The following is an 11,383-nucleotide window of genomic DNA, read 5'->3' on the forward strand; positions in this document are numbered from 1 at the left end:
AGATAGCCCCCCCAAATATCATCCCCTGTTTTTCGAAAACTATCAGGGTACAAACAAAACTTTTTTCGGTACAAACGGTACAAACGATTTGCTTTCGAATGGTGTATTCCAAAGTTTTGTACTGTGATACCTGGGGGCTATCTTGGCGAAAGATAGCCCCCCCCAAATATCATCCCTTGTTTCTCGAAAACTATCAGGGTACAAACAAAACTTTTTTCGGTAGAAACCGTACAAACGATTTGCTTTCGAATGGTGTATTACAAATTTTTGTGCTGTGATACGGGGGGACTATCTTGGCGCCAAGATAGCCCCCCCAAATATCATCCCCTGTTTCTCGAAAACTATCAGGGTACAAACAAAACTTTTTTCGGCACAAACGGTACAAACGATTTGCTTTCGAATGGTGTATTCCAATTTTTTGTGCTGTGATACGGGGGGGCTATCTTGGCGCCCCCCAAATATCATCCCCTGTTTCTCGAATACTATCAGGGAACAAACAAAACTTTCTTCGGTACAAACGGTACAAACGATTTGCTTTCGAATGGTGTATTCCAAATGTTTGTGCTGTGATACCGGGGGGCTATCTTGGCGCCAAGATAGCCCCCCCAAAATGTCATCCGCTGTTTCTCGAATACTATCAGGGTACAAACAAAACTTTTTTCGGTACAAACGGTACAAACGATTTGCTTTCGAATGGTGTATTCCAATTTTTTGTGCTGTGATACGGGGGGGCTATCTTGGCGCCAAGATAGCCCCCCAAATGTCATCCCCTGTTTCTCGAAAACTATCAGGGTACAAACAAAACATTTTTCGGTACAAACGGTACAAACGATTTGCTTTCGAATGGTGTATTCCAATTTTTTGTGCTGTGATACCGGGGGGCTATCTTGGCGCCAAGATAGCCCCCCCAAATGTCATCCCCTGTTTCCGAATACTATCAGGGTACAAACAAAACTTTTTTCGGTACAAACGGTACAAACGATTTGCTTTCGAATGGTGTATTCCAAATTTTTGTGCTGTGATACGGGGGGGCTATCTTGGCGCCAAGATAGCCCCCCCAAATATCATCCCCTGTTTCTCGAAAACTATCAGGGTACAAACAAAACTTTTTTCGGTACAAACGGTACAAACGATTTGCTTTCGAATTGTGTATTCCAACTTTTTGTGCTGTGATACGGGGGGCTATCTTGGCGCCAAGATAGCCCCCCCAATATCATCCCCTGTTTTTCGAAAACTATCAGGGTACAAACAAAACTTTTTTCGGTACAAACGGTACAAACGATTTGCTTTCGAATGGTGTATTCCAATTTTTTGTGCTGTGATACGGGGGGGCTATCTTGGCGCCAAGATAGCCCCCCCAAATATCATCCCCTGTTTCTCGAATACTATCAGGGTACAAACAAAACTTTTTTCGGTACAAACGGTACAAACGATTTGCTTTCGAATGATGTATTCCAATTTTTTGTGCTGTGATACGGGGGGGCTATCTTGGCGCCAAGATAGCCCCCCCAAATATCATCCCCTGTTTCTCGAATACTATCAGGGTACAAACAAAACTTTTTTCGGTACAAACGTTACAAACGATTTGCTTTCGAATGGTATATTCCAAATGTTTGTGCTGTGATACCGGGGGGCTATCTTGGCGCCAAGATAGCCCCCCCAAATGTCATCCCCTGTTTTTCGAAAACTATCAGGGTACAAACAAAACTTTTTTCGGTACAAACGGTACAAACGATTTGCTTTCGAATGGTGTATTCCAAAGTTTTGTACTGTGATACCGGGGGGCTATCTTGGCGCCAAGATAGCCCCCCCAAATATCATCCCTTGTTTCTCGAAAACTATCAGGGTACAAACAAAACTTTTTTCGGTAGAAACCGTACAAACGATTTGCTTTCGAATGGTGTATTCCAAATTTTTGTGCTGTGATACGGGGGGACTATCTTGGCGCCAAGATAGCCTCCCCAAATATCATCCCCTGTTTCTCAAATACTATCAGGGTACAAACAAAACTTTTTTCGGTACAAACGGTACAAACGATTTTCTTTCGAATGGTGTATTCCAAAGTTTTGTACTGTGATACCGGGGGGCTATCTTGGCGCCAAGATAGCCCCCCCAAATATCATCCCCTGTTTTTCGAAAACTCTCAGGGTACAAACAAAACTTTTTTCGGTACAAACGGTACAAACGATTTGCTTTCGAATGGTGTATTCCAATTTTTTGTGCTGTGATACGGGGGGGCTATCTTGGCGCCAAGATAGCCCCCCCAAATATCATCCCCTGTTTCTCGAATACTATCAGGGTACAAACAAAACTTTTTTCGGTACAAACGGTACAAACGATTTGCTTTCGAATGGTGTATTCCAAATTTTTGTGCTGTGATACCGGGGGGCTATCTTGGCGCCAAGAGAGCCCCCCCAAATGTCATCCCCTGTTTTTCGAAAACTATCAGGGTACAAACAAAACTTTTTTCGGTACAAACGGTACAAACGATTTGCTTTCGAATGGTGTATTCCAAAGTTTTGTACTGTGATACCGGGGGGCTATCTTGGCGCCAAGATAGCCCCCCAAATATCATCCCTTGTTTCTCGAAAACTATCAGGGTACAAACAAAACTTTTTTCGGTAGAAACCGTACAAACGATTTGCTTTCGAATGGTGTATTCCAAATTTTTGTGCTGTGATACGGGGGGAATATCTTGGCGCCAAGATAGCCCCCCCAAATATCATCCCCTGTTTCTCGAAAACTATCAGGGTACAAACAAAACTTTTTTCGGCACAAACGGTACAAACGATTTGCTTTCGAATGGTGTATTCCAATTTTTTGTGCTGTGATACGGGGGGGCTATCTTGGCGCCCCCCAAATATCATCCCCTGTTTCTCGAATACTATCAGGGTACAAACAAAACTTTCTTCGGTACAAACGGTACAAACGATTTGCTTTCGAATGGTGTATTCCAAATGTTTGTGCTGTGATACCGGGGGGCTATCTTGGCGCCAAGATAGCCCCCCCAAATGTCATCCCCTGTTTCTCGAACACTATCAGGGTACAAACAAAACTTTTTTCGGTACAAACGGTACAAACGATTTGCTTTCGAATGGTGTATTCCAATTTTTTGTGCTGTGATACGGGGGGGCTATCTTGGCGCCAAGATAGCCCCCCCAAATATCATCCCCTGTTTCTACAAAACTATCAGGGTACAAACAAAACTTTTTTCGGTACAAACGGTACAAACGATTTGCTTTCGAATGGTGTTTTCCAATTTTTTGTGCTGTGATACGGGGTCTATCTTGGCGCCAAGATAGCCACCCCAAATATCATCCCCTGTTTCTCGAATACTATCAGGGTACAAACAAAACTTTTTTCGGTACAAACGGTACAAACGATTTGCTTTCGAATGGTGTATTCCAAAGTTTTGTACTGTGATACCGGGGGGCTACCTTGGCGCCAAGATAGCCCCCCCAAATATCATCCCCTGTTTTTCGAAAACTATCAGGGTACATACAAAACTTTTTTCGGTACAAACGGTACAAACGATTTGCTTTCGAATGGTGTATTCCAAAGTTTTGTACTGTGATACCGGGGGCTATCTTGGCGCCAAGATAGCCCCCCCAAATATCATCCCCTGTTTTTCGAAAACTATCAGGGTACAAACAAAACTTTTTTCGGTACAAACGGTACAAACGATTTGCTTTCGAATGGTGTATTCCAAATTTTTGTACTGTGATACCGGGGGGCTATTTTGGCGCCAAGATAGCCCCCCCAAATATCATCCCCTGTTTCTCGAAAAATATCAGGGTACAAACAAAACTTTTTTCGGTAGAAACCGTACAAACGATTTGCTTTCGAATGGTGTATTCCAAATTTTTGTGCTGTGATACGGGGGGAATATCTTGGAGCCAAGATAGCCCCCCCAAATATCATCCCCTGTTTCTCGAAAACTATCAGGGTACAAACAAAACTTTTTTCGGCACAAACGGTACAAACGATTTGCTTTCGAATGGTGTATTCCAATTTTTTGTGCTGTGATACGGGGGGGCTATCTCTGCGCCCCCCAAATATCATCCCCTGTTTCTCGAATACTATCAGGGTACAAACAAAACTTTCTTCGGTACAAACGGTACAAACGATTTGCTTTCGAATGGTGTATTCCTAATGTTTGTGCTGTGATACCGGGGGGCTATCTTGGCGCCAAGATAGCCCCCCCAAATGTCATCCCCTGTTTCTCGAATACTATCAGGGTACAAACAAAACTTTTTTCGGTACAAACGGTACAAACGATTTGCTTTCGAATGGTGTATTCCAATTTTTTGTGCTGTGATACGGGGGGGCTATCTTGGCGCAAAGATAGCCCCCCAAATGTCATCCCCTGTTTCTCGAATACTATCAGGGTACAAACAAAACTTTTTTCGGTACAAACGGTACAAACGATTTGCTTTCGAATGGTGTATTCCAAAGTTTTGTACTGTGATACGGGGGGACTATCTTGGCGCCAAGATAGCCCCCCCAAATATCATCCCCTGTTTCTACAAAACTATCAGGGTACAAACAAAACTTTTTTCGGTACAAACGGTACAAACGATTTGCTTTCGAATGGTGTATTCCAATTTTTTGTGCTGTGATACGGGGGGCTATCTTGGCGCCAAGAGAGCCCCCCCAAATGTCATCCCCTGTTTTTCGAAAACTATCAGGGTACAAACAAAACTTTTTTCGGTACAAACGGTACAAACGATTTGCTTTCGAATGCTGTATTCCAAAGTTTTGTACTGTGATACCGGGGGGCTATCTTAGCGCCAAGATAGCCCCCCAAATATCATCCCTTGTTTCTCGAAAACTATCAGGGTACAAACAAAACTTTTTTCGGTAGAAACCGTACAAACGATTTGCTTTCGAATGGTGTATTCCAAATTTTTGTGCTGTGATACGGGGGGAATATCTTGGCGCCAAGATAGCCCCCCCAAATATCATCCCCTGTTTCTCGAAAACTATCAGGCTACAAACAAAACTTTTTTCGGCACAAACGGTACAAACGATTTGCTTTCGAATGGTGTATTCCAATTTTTCGTGCTGTGATACGGGGGGGCTATCTTGGCGCCCCCCAAATATCATCCCCTGTTTCTCGAATACTGTCAGGGTACAAACAAAACTTTCTTCGGCACAAACGGTACAAACGATTTGCTTTCGAATGGTGTATTCCAATTTTTCGTGCTGTAATACGGGGGGGCTATCTTGGCGCCCCCCAAATATCATCCCCTGTTTCTCGAATACTATCAGGGTACAAACAAAACTTTCTTCGGTACAAACGGTACAAACGATTTGCTTTCGAATGGTGTATTCCAAATGTTTGTGCTGTGATACCGGGGGGCTATCTTGGCGCCAAGATAGCCCCCCCAAATGTCATCCCCTGTTTCTCGAATACTATCAGGGTACAAACAAAACTTTTTTCGGTACAAACGGTACAAACGATTTGCTTTCGAATGGTGTATTCCAAAGTTTTGTACTGTGATACGGGGGGACTATCTTGGCGCCAAGATAGCCCCCCCAAATATCATCCCCTGTTTCTCGAAAACTATCAGGGTACAAACAAAACTTTTTTCGGTACAAACGGTACAAACGATTTGCTTTCGAATGGTGTATTCCAAAGTTTTGTACTGTGATACGGGGGGGCTATCTTGGCGCCAAGATAGCCCCCCCAAATATCATCCCCTGTTTCTCGAAAACTATCAGGGTACAAACAAAACTTTTTTCGTACAAACGGTACAAACGATTTGCTTTCGAATGGTGTATTCCAATTTTTTGTGCTGTGATACGGGGGGGCTATCTTGGCGCCAAGATAGCCCCCCCAAATATCATCCCCTGTTTCTCGAATACTATCAGGGTACAAACAAAACTTTTTTCGTACAAACGGTACAAACGATTTGCTTTCGAATGGTGTATTCCAAAGTTTTGTACTGTGATACCGGGGGGCTATCTTGGCGCCAAGATAGTCCCCCCAAATATCATCCCCTGTTTTTCGAAAACTATCAGGGTACAAACAAAACTTTTTTCGGTACAAACGGTACAAACGATTTGCTTTCGAATGGTGTATTCCAATTTTTTGTGCTGTGATACGGGGGGGCTATCTTGGCGCCAAGATAGCCCCCCCAAATATCATCCCCTGTTTCTCGAGTACTATCAGGGTACAAACAAAACTTTTTTCGGTACAAACGGTACAAACGATTTGCTTTCGAATGGTGTATTCCAAATTTTTGTGCTGTGATACCGGGGGGCTATCTTGGCGCCAAGATAGCCCCCCCAAATATCATCCCCTGTTTCTCGAAAACTATCAGGGTACAAACAAAACTTTTTTCGGTAGAAACCGTACAAACGATTTGCTTTCGAATGGTGTATTCCAAATTTTTGTGCTGTGATACGGGGGGAATATCTTGGCGCCAAGATAGACCCCCAAATATCATCCCCTGTTTCTCGAAAACTATCAGGGTACAAACAAAACTTTTTTCGGCACAAACGGTACAAACGATTTGCTTTCGAATGGTGTATTCCAATTTTTTGTGCTGTGATACGGGGGGGCTATCTTGGCGCCCCCCAAATATCATCCCCTGTTTCTCGAATACTATCAGGGTACAAACAAAACTTTCTTCGGTACAAACGGTACAAACGATTTGCTTTCGAATGGTGTATTCCAAATGTTTGTGCTGTGATACCGGGGGGCTATCTTGGCGCCAAGATAGCCCCCCCAAATGTCATCCCCTGTTTCTCGAATACTATCAGGGTACAAACAAAACTTTTTTCGGTACAAACGGTACAAACGATTTGCTTTCGAATGGTGTATTCCAATTTTTTGTGCTGTGATACGGGGGGGCTATCTTGGCGCCAAGATAGCCCCCCAAATGTCATCCCCTGTTTCTCGAATACTATCAGGGTACAAACAAAACTTTTTTCGGTACAAACGGTACAAACGATTTGCTTTCGAATGGTGTATTCCAAAGTTTTGTACTGTGATACGGGGGGACTACCTTGGCGCCAAGATAGCCCCCCCAAATATCATCCCCTGTTTCTACAAAACTATCAGGGTACAAACAAAACTTTTTTCGGTACAAACGGTACAAACGATTTGCTTTCGAATGGTGTATTCCAATTTTTTGTGCTGTGATACGGGGGGCTATCTTGGCGCCAAGAGAGCCCCCCCAAATGTCATCCCCTGTTTTTCGAAAACTATCAGGGTACAAACAAAACTTTTTTCGGTACAAACGGTACAAACGATTTGCTTTCGAATGGTGTATTCCAAAGTTTTGTACTGTGATACCGGGGGGCTATCTTGGCGCCAAGATAGCCCCCCAAATATCATCCCTTGTTTCTCGAAAACTATCAGGGTACAAACAAAACTTTTTTCGGTAGAAACCGTACAAACGATTTGCTTTCGAATGGTGTATTCCAAATTTTTGTGCTGTGATACGGGGGGAATATCTTGGCGCCAAGATAGCCCCCCCAAATATCATCCCCTGTTTCTCGAAAACTATCAGGGTACAAACAAAACTTTTTTCGGCACAAACGGTACAAACGATTTGCTTTCGAATGGTGTATTCCAATTTTTCGTGCTGTGATACGGGGGGGCTATCTTGGCGCCCCCCAAATATCATCCCCTGTTTCTCGAATACTATCAGGGTACAAACAAAACTTTCTTCGGTACAAACGGTACAAACGATTTGCTTTCGAATGGTGTATTCCAAATGTTTGTGCTGTGATACCGGGGGGCTATCTTGGCGCCAAGATAGCCCCCCCAAATGTCATCCCCTGTTTCTCGAATACTATCAGGGTACAAACAAAACTTTTTTCGGTACAAACGGTACAAACGATTTGCTTTCGAATGGTGTATTCCAATTTTTTGTGCTGTGATACGGGGGGGCTATCTTGGCGCCAAGATAGCCCCCCAAATGTCATCCCCTGTTTCTCGAATACTATCAGGGTACAAACAAAACTTTTTTCGGTACAAACGGTACAAACGATTTGCTTTCGAATGGTGTATTCCAAAGTTTTGTACTGTGATACGGGGGGACTATCTTGGCGCCAAGATAGCCCCCCCAAATATCATCCCCTGTTTCTCGAAAACTATCAGGGTACAAACAAAACTTTTTTCGGTACAAACGGTACAAACGATTTGCTTTCGAATGGTGTATTCCAATTTTTTGTGCTGTGATACGGGGGGGGCTATCTTGGCGCCCCCCAAATATCATCCCCTGTTTCTCGAATACTATCAGGGTACAAACAAAACTTTCTTCGGTACAAACGGTACAAACGATTTGCTTTCGAATGGTGTATTCCAAATGTTTGTGCTGTGATACCGGGGGGCTATCTTGGCGCCAAGATAGCCCTCCCAAATGTCATCCCCTGTTTCTCGAATACTATCAGGGTACAAACAAAACTTCCCAGACAACACGTACCTGTACGGCACATGTGCACTTTCCATGCATAAGCCGTACATATGCACATGTTCATTTGTGTGGATGATGCATACATACATAACCCGTGCTTAAGCCGTACAGGTGAATTTGCGTGGATGAAGCACACATACAGAACCCGGGCAAACACACATGTGCATTTGCGTGGATGAAGCACACGCACATAACCCGTGATTAAGTCGTGCATGTATACATGTGCACCTGCATGGATGAAACACACATTTATATAACCCGTGCTTAAGCCGTTATGTGCACATGTACATTTGCGTAGATGAAACACACCCACATAACCCGTGATTAAGTCGTGCATGTGCACATGTGCACTTGCATGGATGAAACACACATTTATATAATCCGTGCCTAAGCCGTTACATGCACATGTGCATTTGTGTGGATGCTGCACACGTACATAACCCGTGATTAAGAAGTGCACGTGCACATGTGCATTTCCATGGATGAAAAACATTATATAACACGCGCTTAAGCTGTTTCGTGCATATGTGCATTTGTGTAGAATAGGCACACGTACATAACCAGTGATTAACAAGTGCATGTACACATGTGCACTTGCATGGATAAAGCACACACTTACATAACCCGTGCTTAAGCCGTTATGTACACATGTGCATGTGCGTAGATGAAACACACGCACATAACCCGTGATTAAGAAGTGCACGTGCACATGTGCATTAGCATGGATGAAACACACATTTATATAACCCGTGCATAAGCCGTGATATGCACATGTGCATTTGCGTGGATGAAGCACACGCACATAATCCGTGACTAAGTCATGCATGTGCACATGTGCAATTGCATGGATGAAGCACACATGTATATAACCCGTGCTTAAGCTGTTTCGTGCATATGTGCATTTGTGTAGAATAGGCACACGTACATAACCAGTGATTAACAAGTGCATGTACACATGTGCACTTGCATGGATAAAGCACACACTTACATAACCCGTGCTTAAGCCGTTATGTACACATGTGCATTTGCGTAGATGAAACACGCACATAACCCGTGATTAAGAAGTGCACGTGCACATGTGCATTAGCATGGATGAAACACACATTTATATAACCCGTGCATAAGCCGTGATATGCACATGTGCATTTGCGTGGATGAAGCACACGCACATAATCCGTGACTAAGTCATGCATGTGCACATGTGCAATTGCATGGATGAAGCACACATGTATATAACCCGTGCTTAAGCTGTTTCGTGCATATGTGCATTTGTGTAGAATAGGCACACGTACATAACCAGTGATTAACAAGTGCATGTACACATGTGCACTTACATGGATAAAGCACACACTTACATAACCCGTGCTTAAGCCGTTATGTACACATGTGCATTTGCGTAGATGAAACACACGCACATAACCCGTGATTAAGAAGTGCACGTGCACATGTGCATTAGCATGGATGAAACACACATTTATATAACCCGTGCATAAGCCGTGATATGCACATGTGCATTTGCGTGGATGAAGCACACGCACATAATCCGTGACTAAGTCATGCATGTGCACATGTGCAATTGCATGGATGAAGCACACATGTATATAACCCGTGCTTAAGCTGTTTCGTGCATATGTGCATTTGTGTAGAATAGGCACACGTACATAACCAGTGATTAACAAGTGCATGTACACATGTGCACTTGCATGGATAAAGCACACACTTACATAACCCGTGCTTAAGCCGTTATGTACACATGTGCATTTGCGTAGATGAAACACACGCACATAACCCGTGATTAAGAAGTGCACGTGCACATGTGCATTAGCATGGATGAAACACACATTTATATAACCCGTGCATAAGCCGTTACATGCACATGTGCATTTGCGTGGATGAAGCACACGCACATAATCCGTGACTAAGTCATGCATGTGCACATGTGCAATTGCATGGATGAAGCACACATGTATATAACCCGTGCTTAATCTGTTTCGTGCATATGTGCATTTGCGTAGAATAGACACACGCGCATAACCAGTGATTAAGAAGTGCACGTGCACATGTGCACTTGCATGGATGAAGCACACATTTATATCACCCGTACCTAAGCCGCTATGTGCACATATGCATTTGCGTAGATGAAGCACACGCACATAATCCGTGATTAAGAAGTGCACGTGCACATGTGCATTAGCATGGATGAAGCACACATTTATATATATATATAACCAGTGATTAAGAAGTGCACGTGCATATGTGCATTATCATGAAGCACACATTTATATAAGCCGTGCTTAAGCTTTATATGCACGTGTGCATTTGCGTAGAATAGGCACACGTACATAACCAGTCATTAACAAGTGCATGTACACATGTGCACTTGCATGTATGAAGCACACATTTATATAACCCGTGCTTAAGCCGTTATATACACATGTGCATTTGTGTAGATGAAACACACGCACATATCCCGTGATTAAGAAGTGCACGTGCACATGTGCATTTGCATGGATTTAAAACGCATTTATATAAGACGTGCTTAAGCCGTTATGTGCACATGTGCATTTGCGTGGATGAAGCACACGCACATAACCCGTGATTAAGAAGTGCATGTGCACATATGCATTCGCATGGATGAAACGCACATTTATATAACCCGTGCTAAAGCCGCTATGGGCACATGTGCGTTTGCGTAGATGAAGCACACGCACATAACCCGTGATTAAGAAGTGCACGTGCACATGTGCATTAGCATGGATGTAAAACGCATTAATATAACACGTGCGTAAGCCGTTATGTGCATAAGTGCATTTGCGTGGATGAGGCACACGTACATAACCAGTGATTAAGAAGTGCATGTGCACAAGTGCATTAGCATGGATGAAGCACACATTTATATAACACTGCTTAAGCCGCTATGTGCACATGTGCGTTTGCTTAGATGAAGCACACGC

Source organism: Thermobia domestica, chromosome 8 (assembly GCF_964235325.1).
Source record: "Thermobia domestica chromosome 8, izTheDome1.hap1.1, whole genome shotgun sequence".
NCBI lineage: Eukaryota > Metazoa > Arthropoda > Insecta > Zygentoma > Lepismatidae > Thermobia > Thermobia domestica.